Source organism: Ictidomys tridecemlineatus, chromosome 4 (assembly GCF_052094955.1).
Source record: "Ictidomys tridecemlineatus isolate mIctTri1 chromosome 4, mIctTri1.hap1, whole genome shotgun sequence".
Classification (NCBI taxonomy): domain Eukaryota; kingdom Metazoa; phylum Chordata; class Mammalia; order Rodentia; family Sciuridae; genus Ictidomys; species Ictidomys tridecemlineatus.
Genome location: NC_135480.1, coordinates 138,013,356 through 138,033,545, shown reverse-complemented (window position 1 = coordinate 138,033,545; position 20,190 = coordinate 138,013,356). Strand labels below are relative to the sequence as shown.

Below are 20,190 nucleotides of genomic sequence, written 5' to 3'. Positions count from 1 at the left end.
AGGTGAGCCAGGCATGCCTGAAATCCCAGAGGCTCTGCAGGATGAAGCAGGAGGATCGCGAGTTCAAAGACAGCCTCAGCAATGGCAAAGCGCTGAGCAACTCAGTGAGACCCTGTCTCTAAATAAAATACAAATACAAAATAGTGCTGGGGATGTGGCTCAGTGCTTGAGTTGCCCCTGAGTTCAATCCCCAGTACCAAAAAAAATAAAAAAAAAATTGAGAACAGATTTGGGAATAACAGGTGAAAAGGGGGGGGAGGGGAAGGGGGGGCTTTAGTCACTATGAGGAGAGACAAGGTGAGATATAGCTCTTCAGCCCTGTCTTCAGGTTGCCAAAAAAAAGTGTTAGATTTAAATAGAGGAGGAATTGGGTCAAGGGGCAAGAGGTATGCGTAATTAAGCAGTCTTGGTCAAACTGTGGTCCAGTTGATCATTATTTCTCTGAGGTATCTCAGAGAAGTCTTTACCACTTGAAGGAGGGTACTTTCCACTCTTGCTCACAATGTTTATCTATCAGACCTGTGATCCTGGAAAAGGACAAATCAGCTTCCATTTCTGCTTAGGGGGACAATCTTATAGTAGGGTGATATGCCTCCTTCTTGCTGTCCCTGCAATCTGTAGGACAACTGAATACTTCTATGCATCACTCCAGGAGTCTGAACCAGGATGCTACAAATCTCCCCATAAATCTGGCCTCAGTCTTGAAGGGGGAGAAGAAAGGAGGGTAAATGTGGAGCTAATAAACCTTATATTGCTAGTTTTTAGATGAACACTTCCTGAAATGATTATCACAGGGGCCCAAAGATGAATGCAAAATGAAGGCAGAGATACCAAGCTATATCCTGCTTGAGGTTACCCTTCAGGCATCTAAAGGCTTAAGTAAAGATTTGCTGCTTTTAGCAAAGGCAGCTTCTTTAAGTCCCTGTGAGAGTAGAAAAATGGATAAATTTACTGGTAAAAACCAGTACCTAAAATCTTTGTGAGACAGAGGATGAGCATAAAATGAGGCTATAAACATGGAATAAGGTAAAGAACTCTAAAAATAAAAAAAAATAGCCTGCTTCAGAACAGAAGCACCAATTAAAAAGTGAAAATTTCAGCCAAATCATCAGTTTGAGAGTATGTGTTCTTTTCCCCCTCAGAACATATTTTGACATATTGCCAAATAAGTATGTGTTTTTTTTTTCTACTGAATTGACCAAATTAACTGATTGCTTCAGCTTTACAAATTTTCAACCCAAGTTTGGAGAACATTTCAAAATTTGCAGGTGGATTATTTCTACTGTCTGTTAAACAAATGTGTTGAACATCTTGTAATTTGTTCATCATGTACAGTCTGAGTGTTCTTTTTCTTTCTGTCTTTAATTGCTTCTTGAGCTAAATATAAAGCTAAAGCAGCCTTGCTATTGTCGTGCAGTTTTAACATATCACCTTAATAAATTAGTTTTGGGGTGAGAATCTGGGCAGAGAGCCATATATGTTACTGTTTTTATTTTGTTTAGTTCCCCCCTCCCTTCCTCTTCCTCCTCCTCCTCCTCCTCCTCCTCCTCCTCCTCTTCCTCCTCTTCCTCTTTCTCCTCTTCTCATTCTTTCTTTCCTTTTTAAATTTTCACCCCCTGTCCTTTACCTACCTTTGAAATGGGCTGTCCAAAAAAACTGACTCCTCTTCTTGGTTCCTCTGTCTGTGTATATGTGATTTCAGCTAAGAGGAGAATGGCTACAAAGTGGCTACATCCTGTTGCTAGCTGGAGGTTTTAGACTTTTACACTTTGACATGTGCTGAGACATATGATGGAGCAAAACTATGAAAACTGATATAAGACAGCATTTATTTGCAGGAGAACAACAATGAATTCACACAAAAATCTTCCCTAAGGGCCTGAGTTGACATTTCTTGGAAAAAAAGGGAGTACAGACTAATATGGTAAATTGTCCTTGAAGTCTTTTACAATTAGTCAATCAATGAACACATCATTTTGAACCTAGAGCAGAAAAAACTGTGCTGGGTTGGAGAAAGAGGAGACTAGAAGATTCATCTTTGCCTCCCAGGAAATTTCAATGAAGTTTATGGAAGTGGGATATGAAGAAAGAAGATTCACACAGAAGTTTCCTGCTCCAATACCTTCACTTTTACCTCTCAAACCTCAATTTTCTTACATAATTTTCCTTATAAATTAAAGAGAAACCTTCTACCTGAGGGTAATTTGGTGAGAATCAACAAGATAAGGCATGTGAAATTATTTTGAAAATGAGAAACTCAATTTTAACAAAAAGTATTATTTTATTTGACATTTGAACCAGATAATTCTTCATTGCAGGGGCATTTCTTTGAATTACAATATATTCAGCAGCATTCACTGGCTCTACCCACTAGATGCCAGTAGCAGCTCTGTCCCCTTGGTTGTGACAATCAAAATGTCAAATAGCTAAATTTTGTTTAGTTACATTGTGGGTGTGTAGGAAGGGCATATTGTGACACTATGAAAACACTGAGGTACACACACCCACACCCACACACTACACACACACACTATATACACACATACAATACACACAAACATAGCAAGAATTACAGAATTAGGGTCATAAAGCAACTAATGTATACAGTTGTCACTTAAACAGTCAACATGATAACAAAGACTCACAGAAGAAAAATGTGTTTGGAATTAATAATGCTGAAAGGACCCCTTCATATATTTTCTACTATTACACAGAAGGAACCACTTAATTCCCTGAATATTCAGTACTACTTCTGCCCAATGTAGAAGAAAACTGCTCATATCTTCTCCATCACCTTTTCCTAATATAATGGTTTCACAAGAAAAACTGAACATTGTATTTATTTTCTAAGTTGAAAAACAGGTTAGACCTTAAATTTCCCATTTTATAAGCTTTATTAAAAATATTTGAAATGGATATTCTAGTGAAATGTACCAACATATTTAAGGAGTATTTATAGTAGAACCACAGGAGTTAGGATAATATAGTAGAAGCAAGAGCCAAAGCTAAGTTCGAAGTTGCATTCTGCCTTTCATTGTGATCATATAGTCATCTCAGTTTTCTTACTTTTAAAAATAAGAAGATAATGAAAATTTCACAAAATTTGGTGTGGATATGCATATGTAAAGCTCCCAGATAAAGTGCCTGGAATGTTATATAAACACAATAAAAGTTAGCTTTGCCTTTCATTAATTATAATAAGCATGCTTTACAGTTTTCTGTAGTTTATAAAATAATTCTACAAAAGATTTCATTTAACTTCCAGACAATCACTAAATAAGTTATATATCATCATTTCCATCTTATCTTACAGATGAGGAAATCAAGACTAGATGAAGCGCATTAATTTGCTCAGAGTTACAGAAATATATAAAGGAGACAAAAGAGTCAAACTAATGTCTTCTGACTCCACTATCTATTAATTCTTCCTGTCTCCTCCTAACTGTACAGCCCTTTGTCTTCTGTAGGTCTCAACTGTTTTGCTGTATGACAATATAAAATTGTATGACATCAAATGTATTTTTCAACTCTTTCATCTTTTCTACCTGTTACAATTCTAATGTATACCCAGGCACACGGTGGAAATATCACAAGTGATAACCACTGGCATTTATTTGGGGACAATTTCACTATAAGAAAATTGCCAAAGAATTTCACATTTGTCTAATTATTTTGACCTTAGAATTTCCTAACAACAACAACAACGAGAGCACATTTAAACACTTATCTTTAAATTTTGAGAGTCCTGGTACATTTCTGAAAAAGTTAAGATTATCTTTGATACCAGGTTGTGTGGACTATAATTTTGAATTGTACATCTGATTATTTCCTCCCATAAAAATATACTGGTTGCCTGAGAGTTAAAATCTTCTTTTACTTTTGCAATTGTGAAAAATTGTGTGTTTCTGATTTAATGTGTGACCATCCCCAGAGACCTGAGGTGCCATTAGTGAGTGCAGAGCTGTGCTGAAGAAATGCTGAATAAAATTAATGTCTTCAGATTTACTAGCCCCCAACACAGCTGCATTCCCTGAGTGTTTGACCATGGAGAGCCTGCATGTATGAGCCTAAAGCCCTGGAGACCACAGCCTTGTATTATAAAGAAGATCACAATTTAGCAACATCTGGTCTTTTTGTTAAACTGAAAAAGGTAGTGAAGATGAAGAAAATGCAATTATTTTAACCAGGCTAAAATTAATTTGAGAAAGATGACACAGCAGTTGTGATTGTTTCCTTGAAGAATTCCATCTCAGATAGGTTTCCAACAGCTAAGGGAAGACTATACCAACTTCACACTCTCAAACTTAGACTGCCATTGAAGGTAGATGGCTTTCTCCTGTAAGATCTATGCAGCAATGGGAAGGAATACTAAGAACAAGCAGCTATGGGACTCCAGTTCTTCCAAAGCTCTGAATAAAGTGGTAAAATTCAGCTCACAGGGAAGTTGGGATGAGTCTCCAAAACCTTAACTAACCATAACTCTCCTTTCCTTGGGAGTTGTAGAATAAGGAGATCCAAATGCGGGGAGGGGAGGGGTCATTTTCTTCTACTTTCCCATGAAGGAGACTTGTCAGAATCTGAAATTGAAAGGTTCAAAATAGAGAGCACCTGGACGTATCCAAGAGCTAACATCCACAGCCCAACCTTGTTTCTTCTGTCTTTATCTTTCTCCAGACTGGAGACACATGCCCTACTGGATACAGTTATGCCTAGTCTCTAAGCAACCTTAATTAGCCAGCATCCTTAAGCTTCCTTATTTGTCAATAAGGAAGAATATGAGATTAAAAATTAGTGTAAACTATGTAATAGCGCACACCTGAAATCCCAGCATCTCGGGAGGCTGAGGCAGGAGGATCATGAGTTCAAAGCCAGCCTCAATAAAAGCAAGGCAATAAGAAATTCAACGAGACCCTGTCTGGAAATAAAATACAAAATAGGGCTGGGATGTGGCTCCGTGGTAGCATGCCCCTAAGTTCAATCTTCAGTATATCCTCCCCCCCAAAATAAAACTAAATTATACTTTCCAGATGCATATTTTACAATGTATTAGTATAACTTTCGTACATGGAATACCAGCCATGCTTCATACTTAATTTTGGTGGTAATCAGAGTCAAATCCTATACACTTGGTGTAATAGTCCATTGTTTGGAAAAGCCTTCCATTCTAATTTCTTTATAGCTTCTGAAGTTCTTGCCTTATGTGTCAGTAATATTATTTAGTTTTGCATTCCTATTCTACCCTAATTAAACTGTAAGCATCCTCCGAATATCCTATCAACTTCCCATTCCAGGGCTGGATTCTCTCTTTCCCCTCAGGTGTTCCAAGGCCTAAAAGTAAATAATAGTAGCCAGCCCTCATTGGTCATATGCTATAGGCTATGCATGATGTTTTATATATTATGCTTTTATATATATTGTTTTTATATGAATTATGTATTGGGTTTTATTCTGGTTTGCAAGGTATTATTTGATCCCACTCATACAATTCTCCATTTTGTGTTATAAGCACTGGTCTTTCTTCTCCTGGCAAAGTCACACCTATGTTAGAGCCTTTGCACCACATGCTCTCTCTACCTTGGGCAGGTTTTTTGTTTATTTTTATTTCAGTCCTCGTAGATCTGCTTAGAACATACTTAGAATAGTCATTCAAATTTCCATTCACTCATTCCTTTTCAAACATTTCCAGACCACTCAAATGAAAAGAGAAACTGGTATTCTCTATCATGTCACCTTATTTTAATTCTCTGCCTAGCATTGATACCTATATAAAATGGGTTCTGACTCTCTTCACTTAATAGATTTACTCTCCTTGTGAGTAGGGGTTTTCTCTGTTTTGTTTCCTGGTGCAAGCTGAAATACAGAAAGGGCTTAGGAAATAATTTTGAATAAACAACTAAAAGAGGTCAAAAAGGCTAAAGATGTGCTAAGCTAATTAAGAGGCACCTAGACCTTGAATAATTAAATGAAGTACAATAATGAAAAATATTTTGAAGGAGAAAAAGAAAAACAAATAAAACCCTTACTTTATAGAATAAGAAAATATGAATTGCTTTTTAATGCTCTACTTGATTTTTAAGTAAGGAGATTCCTGGGGGGGGGGAGTCTTTTTTTGGTGCTGGGGATTGAATTTAGGGCTTACACATGGTAGGCAGGTTTTCTACCACTGAGCTGCATCTCCAGTTCTAGAAAACTCTTACTGTAGTTGTCCAAATATTGGATTGGAACCCTCTCTCATCTCTACCCTAGATCTTATACTACTACCCAAGTTTTCAATAAATTTGAACCTCAGACCATTCAGGTACCTAAATAATCTAAAAAAATTGCTTCTAAATTATTATAAGAAATTATTGTTCTTGTTGCTTGACTCTAGAAAGGAGAATTCTTAATTAGTCCTCTCTACCAGTCCTAAATTGCAAAAATCTCAGCATGTTTTCCAATATAAAACCTCAGAATGTCAATCACTAAAGTAATATCATTTAAATATTTTAATTTATCTTTCTGCCTTTCTTTAGGCCTTCTGCATCCAGAGTTAAGTATTTCAAAGGTCCTGAAGAATTCAGAGTCTCCTAAGACACAAACATCCTTAAGAACCACATGTTGTGTGAAAATAGTAATGGCCACATATTCCATGTGATTTTACTTTTAGATTTTTAAATAAAAATTATGCCTGGTATACAGCTGACTCTGAAAAATGGCTGGGATATGTTCTCATCAATGACAGATACTTTCTACATGTGATAAATTAATTCTTCCTTGATATTTATCTTAGAAAAATGAAGTTATTGGCTGGGGTTGTGGTTCAGTGGCAGAGCGCTTGCCTAGCATGTGCAAAGCTCTGGGTTCAATCCTCAGCATCTCATAAAAGTAAATAAATAAAATAAAGACATTGTGTCTAACTAAAACTTAAAAAATATTTTAAAAAATGAAGTTGTGTGGCTACAAAAATACCTGTATGCAAATGTTCAAAGAAGTTCTATATATATAGTTTCCAAAAACTAGAAGGAACCCAAATGTCTTTCTTAAACAGATAAGCCATCATCACTTAAAACAGCAGAAAATAACTTAGCAATAAAAAGAAACAAATTGTCCATATAAGTAATATCTTAGGTGGATCTCAAGGGTCTTATGCTAACTGAACAAAAGCCAATCTCAAAAGGCTGTATCAACCAGTAATTGTCAGTGGTTACTGGTGAGAACAGTGTGTCACTAAACAGTGATCCCATGAGGAGGGAAAGTAAACTTCTCTATCCTGATTATCACGGTAGTTACATGAATATATAGATGTTTTAAAATAAAGCTCTACGTAGAAAAAATGTAGTTTTATAAATGGCAACTAAAAAAAATCACATATACATCCAAATGGGGGAGAAAATAGTGTACAGAGAAAAATACTAGGACTCTCTTCCTTCCTTTCTCCTGTACTACTTCAACTTGGTAACTGATTTTGGATTACATAGTTCCAGAAAAAATTCCTATGTCATCTAGGAAATTTTTAAAATTCTTCTCTCTTTCTTTCTCTATCTCCATACACACATGTATGTGTGTGTGTGTATGTGTGTGTGTGTGTGTATGTGTGTGTGTGTGTATGTGTGTATATGTGTGTATGTGTGTGTGTATTCTTTTCAGGTATTTATGTATATACAGAGAATATATATATCCACAAATGTATAGATATGTGCATGTTTGTGGGCATATATGCACACACAAATTTGAACAAATGGAATCACATTATATTGTCATGTATGCCAACTTTTTAACATGACTATCTTCCTATATGAAGAAAGTAATCAGAAGTAACACCTTTTACTTTTGTATCTATTATATTCTATTTTGTGACTCATATTCTTGATTTATTTAGAAGTGTTCTGTTGATAAGTATTTAAGTTGTTTCTAAATTTTAAAATATTTTTACAGTTTTAACTATTTTCAATAAAGCTAGAATAAATGTTCTTGACGAGGATTTGGGGGGGCATACTTAGATGAGTACTTTTGTAAAAACAAAGAGAAGCATTACTGAGTCAAGGAGTTACCAATTTTAAGTTTTTACAAACATTACTAAATTCCCTTCTATGAAATAAAAAACAAGTATGAATTTAAGTAAGGAAAAAAAAAACGATTGCAGCAGAGGGAGGGGACTACTGCAAGAGTGAGAACGTAATGACTGTACAATCTGCAAACATCTCGAAGGTCTGGCAGAAAAGGCCTTTTCTATCAGAGAGAGGAGTAAACAAAATTGTCAAGAACAAGTGTTGAGTGAGCTGAGCAGGTGGCATGATGTGACAGCTGTTCCAGAAATGTTTTTTTCCCTAAGATCAGCCGACACTTGGGAGAGAATCTTAAAGAGGAATTGTTTGGCATGGTCCAGTGTTCACCAGTGAGGCAAAGTCAGGGTACTGGGGAAAAGTGTGGCTGACATTTGGTTAAGGTTAAGGTAAGGGGCATTTTGTCCAGATTGATCAGTGGTGACAACCAGTTGAGCCAATCATTTGTGAGGCATGACTCAGGACTTTAGACAGTTTTATCTCACTCTGTCACTGGCAAAATCTGGGGTCATCTGTGAGTCTTATGCAAATTCTCTAGGAATGATGGTTCTTTGCAGTATGTCTTTTCTGGGAATACAAAAAGGTGGTGGTGGGGATTTATTGATCATCATTACTTTCTAATACCATGCAACTTGAGTAAAGTTAAATATTACTCCTCTGATAATAATTTTATTGTCTATCCTCAATAATTATGTCTATTTAGTCCACTCTTTGCAACAATTTTCAATATTAAAGTCCTCTATGCTTCTTCCACCCCCTTAATTTTTCTTTCCAAATTAAATGAAGTTTCATATACATGTGCGGTGACATGGTTTGGGCAGTTCCACTGTATGTCCTGTAACTCAGAAACAAGAACAATAAAGTATAAATGTACCTCTGCAGTCTGAGGAGGTCTGTTCCAACCAAAACAGTTTCTAAAACACAAAGAAACTGAGACTTTGAGTGAATTTCTTCCTCTTGCATGGGCTGCCTTGACCACTGAGCTGTAAGCCAATATCCCTGAGGAATAAGGGAGGGCATGAGGACTTGTCTATCAAATTATAATCTCATTTCATGTACATACTGTTTAATTTCTTAATTTCTGGTCCAGTAAGATTAAAAATAATGTGAGCATGGAGTCATCCTTGGTAATCTTTGAAACTGAACCTGACAAAAGGAAAAAAAAATATATTAGATTCATTCCCATATGTTTTCTTTGCCTATCCCCCTTCCCTTCCCTCCATTCCCCATTGTCTAATTTACCAGGCTTCTATTATACCCCTCACCCACCCTTATTGTTGGTTAGTCCCCACAATAAGAAAAAAAACATAATTTTTCCATGTACATATATTTGAAAACAACATAGTGAATCCCATTGTCAAGAACATCCATAATAATAATACTCCAACTTGAATAAAATATACCCATGCTTGTATAACTATATCAAAATAGATTTTGCTATCATGTTTAACTGAAAATAACCCATAAAAAGGGAAGCAGAAACATTTTTTTTACTCCATAGTTTTGAAATGATTTCATCAAAGTAGGGAAAGGAAAAGGTAGCTATGATAATAAATTTTGTTCAAACATCATCTGCTTGTAAGAAAATATAAATAAAATAATCTGAAGAAATAATACTGGTGTTCACTCTAGATTAAGAGGATAATCAAGAGGATAACAATTGTATCAATATGTTATTTTTAAAAATTTGACATTTTTATATACATAAACATTTACAAAAGAAAGAAATTGAAGTGCTATGAATAGGAAAAGAAGAGCTCAAACTATCTCTATTTGCCTACAACATGATTCTATATTTAGAAGACCCAAAAAACTCTACTAGAAAGTTTCTAGAAGTCATGAATGAATTCAGCAAAGTACCAGGGTATACAATCAACACCAATAATCAGTTGCATTCCTATATACCAATGATGTATCGGCTGAAAGAGAAATCAGAAAACTATCCCATTCACAATAGTATAAAAAATTGGAAATCAATCTAACAAGAGGTAAAAGAACTCTACAATGAAAACTACAGAACACTAAAGAAAAAAATTGAAGAGGACCAAAGAAAATGGAAAGATCTCTCATGTTCTTGGATAGGCAGAATTAATACTGTCAAAATGGCCACACTACCAAAAGTGCTATACAAATTTAATGCAATTCCCATTAAAATCCCAATGACATTCTTCATAGAAATAGAAAAGGCAATCATGAAGTTTATATGGCTAGAGGTCTACAATAGCCAAATCAATCCTTAGCGAGAAAAGTGATGCAGGAGCATTATAATATCAGACATTAAATTATACTATAGAGCTACAATAACAAAAATGGCATAGTATTGGCACCAAAACAGACATGTGGACCAATTGAAGAGAATAAAAGATATAGAGACATACCCATATAAATAGAGTTATCTCAGACAAAGTGTTTAAATATTTTGGCAGACAGTTTTTCATACTATCCCTGAAATAATATTTATAAATATGTTTCATGTACATAAAAATGCTAATTTTTTTCTGAATAACATATTGACACAATTGTCTCTTTTAGAGTCCATATCATCTTGAATATCCTCTGTATCTAGAGTGAACACCAGTATTATTTCTTCAGATTATTTTATTTATATTTTCTTACAAGCAGAAGATATTTGAACAAAATATATTATCATAGCTACCTTTTTTTCCCTACTTTGATAAAATTATTTCAAAATTATGCAGTAAAAAATGTGTTTTCTTTCCTTTTTTATTGGTTATTTTTAGTTATACAAGACAGCAAAATCTATTTTGATATAATCATATAAGCATGGGTATATTTTATTCTAGTTAGAGTATCCTTCTTATGGATGTACATGGCAGTGGGATTCGCTGTGTTGTTTTCATATATATACATGGGAAAATTATGTTAAATTCATTCCCATGTCTTTCCTTTGCCGGGTTACCCGCTTCCCTTCCCTCCATTACCCATTGGCTAATTTACCAGGCTTCTACTGTTCCCCTCACCCACCCTTATTGTTGGTTAGCCTCCACAATCAGAAAAAAAAAATGACCTTTGTTTTTTTGTTACTGGCTTACTTCACTTCACTTTCCTAAATAAATAAATAAATAACAACAACAAAAAAAACCCACTGTGTAACCAATAAGTCCCCTCTGCTGTCCCTTCATAGTCAAAACACACACACACACACACACACACACACACACACACACACACACACACCTCTAAATCCCAGAAACTCATAATTTATTCTCTACCTCTGTATTTTTTAAATTTCAAGTATGTTTTATAAATGCAACAATACAGAATGCAACGTTTGTGAATTGCCTTTTTCTTTCAACACGTTTGTGAATTGCCTTTTTCTTTCTACAGATCCACACAAAATGGTTTATGTGTAAATAATATCTGTTCATTTTTATTGCTGACTAGTAGTCCAGGGCATGTATGTAGCATGTTTTCCTTAATTATTAATCTTAAGGACACTGGCATTTCTAGTCTTAAGCTAACAAGAATAAAGTTATTATAAACATTTGTGTATAAGTTTTTGCATGAATATAAGTTTTCAACTCTCTGGGATAAATATCTAAGAGTGCCATAAGTGTTGTTTGGTATTTGTACATTAAGTTTTATTGAACATTGTCAAGCTATTTTTCTTTGTGCTTTACCATTTTACATTCCCACCAGCAATGTATGAAACCTTCTAATTTCTCAGCATCCTTCCCAATATTTAGTGTTATTCCTTTTTTTCTTTTTTTCCTTTTTCTCCCCATTCTAATATCTCTATCACAAGACACAGTTATCACTACACTTAAACTGTTACTTTGTTTTTCATTTGAATGTATCCAATGCTCAGTTAACTTAAACATCTTATCATATGCTTATTTGCCATAAATATATTCTCTTCAGTAAAATGGCCCATGTCCCATGGCCCAATTTCTACTTGGAATTGTAATTGTTGAGTTTTTGTGAGTCATAATCTTCTAGATGCATCTCCTTTGTTAGATATGTGGTTTGCATATATTTTCACCCAATGAAGACACACAAGTCTTTATTCTCTTAACAATGCAGGTTTTTAACTTTGTCAGTTCCCATCACGGAGTACTAGTCCAGGGCATATGTTGCATGTTTTCCTTAGTCAGTCATCCTTGTTAGGGACAGCGGCATTTCTAGTCTTAGTCTAGCAAGAATAAAGTCACTATAAACATTCGTGTATAAGTTTATGTATGAATGTAAGTTTTCAACTCTCTGGGATTTTATTCTCTTAACAATGCAGGTTTTTAATTTTTATCAGTTCCAACTTATTGAGTTTTCCTTTTATGTATCATGCTTTAGATTTCCAGTTTAAAAATTATACATCTCACCCTAGTTTCCACTGAACCTAGAATTTTCTTATATATTGTCTTTGAAAACCTTTATAGTTCTACATTTTACATTAAGTCTGTGTGATTCATTTTGAGTTAATTTTTGTGTGAAGTGTAAGGTTTTTAGTCTTTCTTTTTTTTGTTGTTGTTTTTGGATGTCCAAGTTTTCTAGTTACCACTCATTAAAAAGCTAATATCATTGGATTTCTTTTGCACTGTCATATAAACTAATTGCGTATATTTGTGGGGGCATATTTATGGATCTCCACTGTGTTCCATGGATCAATGTCTCTATCAGTCTGCTCATACCAATCTGTCTTGATACTATAACTATAGAGCAAACCTTAAAATCTAGTACACATTTCTTTCCACTTTATTCTTTAAAAAAAATTACTTAAGCTATTCTAGGACCTGTGCTTTTCCATTTGATTTTTAGAATAAACACAATATTTCTACAAAAACCTTTTCTGGGATTTTAGTAGGAACTGTATTAAATATGTAAATTCGTTTAAGGAAAGATGGACATCTTCCCTAATGTTAAATTTCCTAATTGATACATTATGTCTCCTTCAATCTTTGACCTGTTCCAGCATTCTGTCATTTTCAGCAGAGATCCAGTATATGTTTAAGATTTACTTAAAAGTCTTTAATTTTCATTGGAACAAACATAAAAGTTATTGTATCTTTTACTTCCGTTTCTACACGTTTGCTGTTGATTTATAAAATGATATTAAGTTTAGTACTTTTCTTTTACAAATTTATTTTCAACTAATACATAAAAATATAGAAATTGTATGTAATAGGCATAATGTAATGTTTTGATATATGTATAAATTGGATCATATAATGTTTAAATCAGGATAAACCTTTTAAAACCTTTGTGATTTCCTTCTGGTAAAAATTATCCTTTCTTTCAACTCTGAAAAGCACAGTGAGCGCATTATTATTACTTATAGTCACCTTGTGTAAAAGCATACCAGGACTCCCCTATTCCCATCTAATTGTAACTTAGTGCCCACTGGTAAGTTTGGTCTTTTTTGTGGGTTTTTTTTTTTTATGAATTTGAAGTCCTTTATTTCTGCTCTACTGGGAGTTTACATCATATGTGAACACTGTTTTAAGACACTTTTGTCTTAAAAATGGTTAGCCACAGTGGCTAATTTTCGAGCATTACTCCATCCTTAAATTCCTAGAATAAATCTCTCTTGATATTTTTCTGTGATGGTCTTTCTATATTTTACTGGATTTGGTTTCCTATTTTTTTATGATTTTAAAATTCAAGTTCATGAGAGATAATTTTCTGACAGTTTCTTCTCCTAGATTTTTTTTGTTGTTATCAGGTAAATACTGGCCTCACACAAATCAATCTAACCCAGAACATTAAATTATCCAGTTATGGAATTATGCTGTTAGAAGGCTATGTCAAATTTGTTAAGTGAAAAATAGATAGTTTGTACCTCAAAATATATAACTTCTTATTTTACTAATGCTATTTTTAATTCTAACTAGCATTTGTAGAATTTTTCTTCTTTCTTTTGATACTTTTATTTTTCTCACTCTGTGACAACAATTATGATATGATATTGTATGTTTTGTGACCAGTTGTTCTTTTAACATCAGAGAATTGCATTTCAATAGTGGATAATGTACTATCCTAGAAATATATTAAATGAAACTGAGGCAAATTACTTAGTGCTGAATTTGGGGGGCATATCTAAAAGTTCTACTTTTTATATAAATTTCATAAAAATCTTTTAGATTCCTTCCCTCTTCAAAATAATCAGCAACAGTGGGGTATTAGGCAAAGTGTACACAGGTTGCGATTTTACCTAACACATTTAAGTATATTTTATATTGTGGAGAGTACTGAACATGGAAACAGAACATGAGTTCATGTTGCAGCTTCACCACTAATTAGCTGTGACTTTAGCCAAATTACCTTGTTTCTTGTATGGATATAACAGATTTATCGTTAATAAGGGAAATTTAAATAAGATCATTTTGGAATCAATACAATGTGAACTTACTGCTATGACTACATGTATTCATTGTACCCTTATATGGCATAAAGTATAATAAACTCTGAAATACATATACATACACACAAACACACACACACACGGCATTAATGTGAGCATACATGAAGTTATTTTGAGATATGCTCAATTCATAGTGGGATTTTTAAATATTTCAGATTGAGAGACTCTGAATGCTAGGATGTGGGGGAAAAGGCACACTCATACATTGCTGGTAGGACTGCAAATTGGTGCAGCCAATATAGAAAGCAGTATGGAAATTCCTTGGAAAACTGGGAATGGAACCACCATTTGACCCAGCTATCCCTCTTCTTGGTCTATATCCAAAGGACTTAAAAACAGCATACTACAGAGAAACAGCCACATCGATGCTTATAGCAGCACAATTCACAGTAGCTAAACTGTGGAATCAAACTAGATGCTCTTCAGTAGATGAATGGATAAAGAAAATGTGGTATATAAAAACAATGAAATATTATGGTAAATCAATGGAGTTGGATAATATAATGCTAAGTGAAGTTAGCCAATCCTAAGAAACCAAATGCTTACTGTTTTCTCTGATATAAGGAGGCTAATTCATAGAGGAGTTGAGAGAGGGAGCATGAGAGGATTAGACAAAGTCTAGATAGGGCAGAGGGGTGGGAAGGTAAGGGAGGGGGCAGAGGGTTAGCAATGATGGTGCAATGTGAGGGACATCATTATCCAAAGTACATGTATGAAGACACGAATTGGTGTGAATATACTTTGTATACAACCAAAGATATGAAAAATTGTGCTTTATATGTGTAATATGAATTGTAATACATTCTGCTGTCATATATAACAAATTAGAATAAAATAAATTTTAAAAAAAACTGTTCAATGTGTGGAAGCATATGGAGACTCTGTACTTATGTGTTTAATTTTTCCATAAGTCTAAACTTAGAAAAAAAAAGATAATCAAATTTTGAAAGAGCAATATTTTTCACTGGAGAATAATAACACTAAAAAATACTTCTGGAAAAAAAGAGGAAAAGAATGGAAGAATATTCTGAGTACAAAAAAAAAATCTTTATACATTTCCAAACTCTATTCATTTTGTAATTCATAATATATTCTAGTCATCAAAATTTCAGGGAAATACTGTAATAGCGAAGCTAAGATATCTTAGTTTAGTTGGGAATTTTAACACTTACTTAAAAAAAATTGCCCTTTACAAATACAAGAAAATGTACAAACAACTTGTATTTTCCTTATTACTTTGGGGAATGTGAAACATTCAGCAACATCAACTTTTATTCAGAGGAAAACAAAGTAAAAATAAAAAGTCAATGCAAGAAAATGGTACCTGTAGCCAGGTGCAGTGGCACATGCCTGTAATCCCAGAGCTCAGAAGGCTGAGGCAGGAGGATCACAAGTCCAAAGCCAGCCTCAGCAAAAGTGAGGACCTAAGCAACTCAGTGAGACCCTGTGTCTCTAAATAAAATACAAAACAGGGCTAGGGATATTGCTCAGTGGTCAAGTGCCCCTGAATTCATTCCCCAGTGCCAAAGAAAGAAGGAAAGAAAGAAAGAAAGAAAGAAAGAAAGAAAGAAAGAAAGAAAGAAAGAGAGAGAGAGAGAGAGAGAGAGGGAGGGAGGGAGGGAGGGAGGGAGGGAGGGAGAGAGAGAGGGAGGGAGGGAGGGAGAGAGGGAGGGAAAGAAAGGAAGGAAGGAAGGAAAGAAGGAAGGAAAGAAAGAGAGAGAGAGAGAGAGAGAAAGGGAGGGAGGGAGGGAGGGAGGGAGAGAAAGAAAGAAAGGAAGGAAGGAAGGAAGGAAAGAAAGAAGGAAGAAAGGAAGGAAGGAAGGAAGGAAGGAAAGGAGGGAAAGAAAGAAGTGAAAAAAGAAAATGGTACCTATAAAAATAATATTATTTGCAAAAATTTTATAAGGAAATCATACTATATAACTTAAAACTGAAAATTTTAAGATTTGTATGAAATTCAGATGAGCTATGTGTATTTACAGTGTTTTAATCATTTCTAGTTATTCTATTTTTGACACATACACACACACATACACATACACACATCTATCTGTCACAGAGTGGCCTCAGGAAAAAAAATACTACGGAGTTTACCAAATTCAGACTGACTCTGCATCACTCCAGAATCAATACTTTTATTATTATTATTATTTGGTCCAAAAAATGCACCACATTAAGAAACTCTCATTTCCCAAGGACCACAATATCTGAGTTATTGATAACTTCTTATAGTATCTGTAGTCCTAAAGCTTTGTACTATAGCAACACCAGGACAAGTAATATTCACAGGCTTGCCATGTGTACATGGCCTTAGACACAAATTAAGAAAACATTTTTGCACTAAATTGAAAATCCCAAAATTTCTATCCATTCCATAGCTAATGATACAAAGCATTTAAATCACTTGAACTTATGCCACTACAACTATGATCCCAACAAAATCAGAAAAGCAAAACTTAAAAACATAATTGTGCTTACCATGCTTTATATATGTTTTTCCCCTTGAAAATCATGATAATTGATCCCCATTATGAAGTATTAAGAGGTGAGGAATCAGGTGGGGCCTTAAAAAGTTGACTAGGGCTCTATTTTCATTAACGTGTTGACCTATTCATGTGATTAATAAATTAATAGATCAACTTGAGAGTGGATCTGCTATAAAAGACTGCTAGGTCTCCTGGACTGCCCCCAATTTCTCCTTGTCTCTTCTTATGTAATTTCCTGTGCTTCCTCCAGTCTCTGCCAGCAAGAAGCCCATCACCAGGTATGAACCCCTCAAGCATGGACAGAACTCTGAACTAAAATAAACTTCTTTACTTTATAACTTACCCAACCTGTGGTGCAGTATTAGCAACAGAAAATAAACTAAGACAGTGCTATAGACTTCTGTTTGCTGTGTAGGCCCCAGAGTAAACACAGGTGAGTTTGCTATCCCCTTTCACCTATGATCCGTTTGCTACCAACATCCACCTCCTCATTCTTAGTGTGAGACTATCATCAGACTAAATGTGATTTATGTGATCAATTTTGTGTGCATGCACACACACACACACACACACACAAGTTAGAACCATTTATCTCTCATCATACAAAGAAAAATCAACTTTGCTGGACATAAAAATTGCATATGGTATATTTAATCCCTTTTATTGGTTCCCTAGGAGTTTTCAGGGACAAGTTTTAATTATTCTGATATTAGTTTTTATGCACTGAACTGATTTTGAATCTTTTCCCTATGAGATATGTGACACTAGTCATATATTAGTAATGACTAGTTATTATGAATTACTGTATAAAAAATATAGTCTGAAAGCCACATGTGATTTTCATTGTATATGCTATCAAACTATACTTCAAATATCTCTCTGATTCATCTATTTAAACTATTTATCTATTTAAATTATGTGAATTTTATGTATTTAAACTATTTATCTATTTAAACTGATTTATCTATTTAAAATATCTGTATCAAAATGTGTCAGTAAATGAAAGTAATGTTAAAACAGAAATATTCTTGAATCCCCCACAGTTTATTTTAGATTTATATCTAGAAAGTCTGGTGGTAACTAGATGCTAGATGCTTAGAAACAGTAAATTATTTTAGTATTTGGTGAAGAAATGCTTCATAGCTGAGGATCACTCCAAATATTAGCAAGTGAAATATTCAAACAGTGGGGAATAAATGTTAAAAAATATTAAAGAAAAAAGTTCAAGAAAATTTCTTTAGACTTAAGATGTTTTAATTCAACATTTTAGCTAATAAAATAGCATAAGGATAACACTTTCAGTAGAAATGAAGAATGTTATGCTATATATTCTATGTAATATGTAAAAAGGATATTATATATTATATATGTGTGTATATATATGTATATATATATATATATATATATAAAATCATTATTTTAAAACACAAAAAAGTAGCATTGTTAAAATCTTGACAACTTTATTTAATTGTCAGATTGCTTGTCAGATTACCAATGGTGGGTAAAGAGTGGTACTGTAACAGTGGGAATGCATACAGGCTTATTTCTAAGTTGACAATACTTGGAAAATTCATATCTTAAGATTTAGATTCTATTTTCACATTACTGCAAAAAATATTTAAGTTCCTGGGAAATTTCCTTAACTAAAAGTATAGGAACTGAACTGATTTTTATTTATCTCATCCATTTCGTAGTAATAATACAAGGACCAAATGACATATTGGATATAAAGATTTTGGAAATTTTGTAATTCTATCAAATATAAGATATTGCTATGCTATTATGTCAAATATAGGTCTAAAAATGATGTCACACCATTGTACCAATTACTAATTATATTTTTTTGCTAAGGTTTCCTAATGCTATAGAAAGTCAAAATGTTAAAAATCAGTGTAATGATAAATCATTTTTCACAAAAATATTTGATTTTTTAATTAGAATTGAGAAAGTCAGCCTCCTAGACCTCAGTGATTCTTGCCTCTTGATATTCATTTCCTTGTGTATCTCCTGTTGACTCTCAGCTGAACCTATTTATTTGCTTATAACAAACAGAAAAAAAAAGGCAGACATGATCAGAGACTAGGTCACTCTGGTGTAATTCTCTGTTATTCTTTGATCATATATTCCAAAAGATACCAGCTATCATGTTACATAAAGGGCCCGTGGAGAGGTCCACCTAGCAAGGAGCTGAGACCTTTAGTCATTAACCATTTGAGTAAGTTTGAAATCAGATTCTTCAATACCAGAAAAAAATTTCAGGTTAACACAGCCCCATCCAATACCTTGAATACAACTTGTTTAGAGATCATAAAGCAACACCATCCAACTAAGCCATCCCTGGATTTCTGATCCCTATCACCTGCACTGAGTAATAAATTCTTGTGGTTTTCTAAGAAGCCAAATACTAGGATACTTTATTTTACAGAGACAGATAATTAATGCAGCTTTTGATACCTAATGGTGATAGAAAAAAATATAAATATACAGAAGTGGTTTTGGAAACAAGAAACAGTAAGAAGATAGAAGAATTGTGAAGAGAGATTTACTCAAAGCTTAAAATGCCTTGATGCAACTGTTCTCTAAACTGGGGATAGACTCGTTTAGATAAGGATTTCCAACCAGGGTATGTCAAAGGTAGCATCTATGTTTCTCAGAGTCAAACATAAGAGGCAAGACATCAGCTAAAGGAAAGACTATTAAGCAGAAAAGAGCCAGCACTAACTGGTTTTGAATATTCTCAGCCTCTCCATATAGCAAACAATGCTTAAATTAAGAAATGTCTGCTGTGTAAAGGTAAAATCCAGGAAATCTTTGGAAATTGTGATTTAAAATTACACTGAGGTTATGACATATCATCTTTTGTTAAACCTCAGAAAGATCAAAGATGGTGCTGCAATTCCATTTAGTTAGCACATTTTAAGGTAATAACTAACAGGTCTTTTCAACTGATTAACTTCCTAAAAAGTTTAAAGGCATTGTCCCTCAGCAGAAGCCCAAGAATTACAGGTGCTTATCTCTAAGAGATCTCTCGATATGGTTTCTGTCAAATAAATTTACAGAAGAATGATAAACTTTTTTAAAGAATTGCATCAACAAAAATTCTACTAGTTTGGATTGAAAGAGATAGTAAGAAATGTAAAGAGGCTAAATGACTTCCAAATTTCTATTGGCAGAAAGCAAGTTGAGAAGCTATTTAGCTAAAGATGCATACTACCTTCATGGGGAAAAGAAAAAATAATAATAAAGGAAAACTTGGGTGGGTGCAAGTTGAGTCAATAGTCAAGAA

The 20,190-nt window shown here is 34.0% G+C and overlaps 1 long non-coding RNA gene across 1 annotated transcript in view; it reads right to left on the bottom strand.

Moving 5' to 3' along the window:
- Nucleotides 1-1,622: 1,622 nt before the first annotated feature.
- The window catches only part of LOC144377256 (uncharacterized), a 74,934-nt gene continuing 56,366 nt past the window's right edge, over nucleotides 1,623-20,190 (bottom strand). The window contains exon 6 of the long non-coding RNA XR_013438067.1: nucleotides 1,623-9,188. This is a non-coding gene — a long non-coding RNA (uncharacterized LOC144377256). The remainder of the gene's footprint in view (nucleotides 9,189-20,190) is intronic.